The sequence below is a fragment of the Pyxicephalus adspersus genome, chromosome W (genome assembly GCF_032062135.1).
Source record: "Pyxicephalus adspersus chromosome W, UCB_Pads_2.0, whole genome shotgun sequence".
In the NCBI taxonomy this organism is placed as follows: Eukaryota; Metazoa; Chordata; class Amphibia; order Anura; family Pyxicephalidae; genus Pyxicephalus; species Pyxicephalus adspersus.
In genome coordinates this window covers 13336943-13340491 of record NC_092870.1, presented here as the reverse complement: position 1 = coordinate 13340491, position 3549 = coordinate 13336943, and positions in this window count along the sequence as shown.

Sequence of the window (3549 nt, the reverse complement as noted above, 5' to 3'; positions counted from 1 at the left end):
CCGGAAACCGGGCCGCGTGTGACCAGGCCGCAAAGCCGCGGCCTCAATTTGCAGCCGGATCCGGGTCGCGAGTAACAGCGGACCGGATCTCCACACAGCCTACGGATCCATCGCCTGTTCACAACCCTCCAGACAGAGAAGATAGATCCTCCCCACCAGAGCAGGTACCTGGGTCCCCCATATCTTCTTTGCACAGCCCCAATATGTTATTCACCATGGAGGATTCCTCCAGGCCAGATTTAAGTCAAGGGATGGAGGAAGAGGAATGGGACTGGAAGGCCCACCTTAGGGCATTACCAACACGCACCGACCTGAACCATAGTATTAGGCGCCTGGAGGCCAGCTGTAAAGCTGAATTTCACCACATACAGCAGGCCTTACAGCAAGTGAATAGCGTTACCACAGCATTACAGAATACTTGTACGGAACTCTCATCCCAAGTGGCTTCCCATGCTGCCATCCTGGAACGCCAGGATGCTCAAATTAAAAGCTTTTGACAGGGTGAATTGGGCCTTCATGTATCAGGCGCTACGCCAGATAGGTTTAGGTCCCCTTATGATTGCCAGGATTGCTGCGTTATACTCGGCTCCCAGGGCACGGGTACGGGTGAATGGAGGTTTATCCAATTCCTTTCATATTGCCAATGGCACCAGACAGGGGTGCCCACTATCCCCCTTATTATATGCCATAGTGATGGAGCACCTGGCGGTGACTATGCGGAAAAATCCGAAAATTAAGGGGATACAGACTGGAAAACACCAGTATAAGCTCTCCCTATTTGCAGATGATCTGCATTTGTATATTTCATCACCCCAGACATCTGTCCCGTCTATTGTAGAGGAGTTTGAAAAATTTGGGGGGGTAAGCAATTTTAAAGTGAACTATACTAAATCTGAAATGTTAAATATTTCGCTCCAACCAGAACAGATGGCCTTTATTAAGGAACATACATCCTTTAGACACTGTTCGGAAAAAAATTAAATATCTAGGGATTTTTATATCAGCAGACCCCACCAAAATGTTCCATTATAACTATGAGCCGTTATTGAGTAAGTTGAAGGCGGACCTCAGCCGATATGATATGTTACCTCTCTCCTGGTTTGCTAGAATCAACACTCTTAAAATGGATATCCTTCCCAGGTTGTTGTATATTTTCCAGAAGGTCCCGATATACCTACCACCTATTTTCCTTAGCAAGATACAGCAATTATGCAGAACTTTCATATGGAGATCCAAACGCCCCCGAATAGCATTCCGATGTCTTACTAGACCTAAAACTCTTGGAGGCACAGGAGCCCCCGATGTCAGATCTTACTATACTGCGACTATATTGTCCCGCGTGGTGGACAGGTTCCACAACAGAGATAGGAAAAGCTGGGTCCTTCTGGAAAACTCTTTATCCCCTATTGACCTCTGTTCCCTCTTATGGGTGGACAGGACCGCATTACATATTCAACAGCCGTTGCCGATTATTACCTTAGATATTTTGAAGGTCTGGGATAGTCTCATTAGGGCGGGCCAGGTGTCTACCACCCGGGGACCTATGACTCCCATATTTGACAACCCAGCATTCCCCCCGACCATGAGAATAAGTAAATTGCTCTCTTGGACGGCCGAGGACCATAGACAGGTCTACAGGGTGTTACTGAACGGGAGGGTGCCTCCCTTTTCATCCTTAGCCGCTGAAGTACAGAGGAGGCCGAATGCATGGATGGCATATAATCAGTTGTCATCTTTTATTTCCACAATGCTCAAAACACATAATATACATAGCAATCGCACAGAGTTTGAAAGTTTGCTAAGTTCCTCTAGTAGACCGTCCCATGTTATTTCCCAGCTGTACGAAATGCTAATTCGAGATTCCGCTCATAATATTCCCACCTACACGAAATTCTGGGAAGCAGAATTGGGGTCTGCTATTTCCCCAATGGAGTGGGAAAAAACATTTATACTGACTCATCAAATGGCTCTACCATGTAAGGCCCAAGAGACCAACTATAAAATCCTCTCCAGATGGTATCTTTGCCCTGTAGATATCCACCGAATGTCTCCTTTAGTCTCTGACAGATGCTGGCGCTGCCATACTCAACGGGGCACTATGTTACATATTTGGTGGGATTGCCCAGAAATTCCCCCCCCCCCTTGTCTTTCCCTACCATTATCCCTAATGTACATTAACAATGGTGTATGTATGAAAAGTGACTCCTGTTTTCAGCTATAGTATATATACAGGGGCTATGCCCCCTGTTTATGTTTGTTTGGGTCCCTTTTCTTGTGTTCTTGTAATATTGAAAATCAATAAAAATGAATGAAAGAAAGAAAATGAGAGGCTGTAAAAACCCCAAGTTCCCTACAAGACTGGAATCTAACATCAGAAACGCCGGGCTGGAACCTGGGATATACTAGAATAGGGGACATAGGCGAGGGGTAAACATCTAGCCCAGTCACCTTAAAATGTTTCTGTACTGTACTCAAAGTAGTCCCTATTAAGGGAAGTTTAAGACATGAAAAGAGTATATCAGGTGGGGCCCACACCGCTTCAGCTAGTGGAGCTGGTGAAAGTGCGCTCTCAAACGTAACCCAAGGTTTCTGAGCACCATTCGTGCACCAATCAAACAGTCCCACAAAATGTACAGACTTCTGATACACTAGAGGGTCCAGGAAGGCAATACCACCCTTTAATTTCCGAAATTTCTGCTGCCGAAAACATGGCCTGTCCCGTCCCTACTCCCAAACAAAAAAACTCTTGTCTAAATTTACACAGTATTTGTTGAGGCACATGAACCGGGAAAGTTTGGAGTAAATAAAGCAGAAGGGGCATCACATTCATCTTTGAAATATTACATCTGCCGAACTAGGAGAATGTATTCTGTTTCCAACATTGTAAATCTCTCCTAACAGTATTCAAAAGTGGTAGGAAATTTAAATTGACTAGTGAGGACAAGTCTCTAGAGATATTGGTCCCTAAATACGATATAGCAGATTTTGCCCATTTAAAAGGAAAAAATGGGGACAACGCCTCCACCATCCCATCTGGAAGAGAAATAGAGAGTGCTTCAGATTTTTGTAGATTGATCTTGTATTTGGACAGAGTAGAGTATTTGTTAATTTCTGCTAATAGATTAGGGAAGGAAGATCTGAGAAGAAGAAACATAAAAAAGTAGATCATCTGCATGGGCAGAAACTTTGTGATCCATTTTTTGCACACGAAAACCTTGTAAATTAGGGTTATTCTTGATATGTCTCAGAAAAGGTTCCAAAGTCAAAATAAATAGGAGGGGAGCGGGGACAACCCTGCCACGTACTATTGCTGATGGAAAAGGGCCTTGACAACACACCATTCTCCTTAATCTGAGTCATTGGAGTAGCGTATAGAGATTTAATCCACTTTACTAAATTGGGGGGGAGACCAATATGGACCAGTGTTATTTCAAAAAGTCCCAATCCACACGGTCAAAAGCCTTTTCGGCATCTGCTGCTATTATTATTATTATTATTATTATTATTATTAAACAGGATTTATATAGCGCCAACATATTACACAGCGCT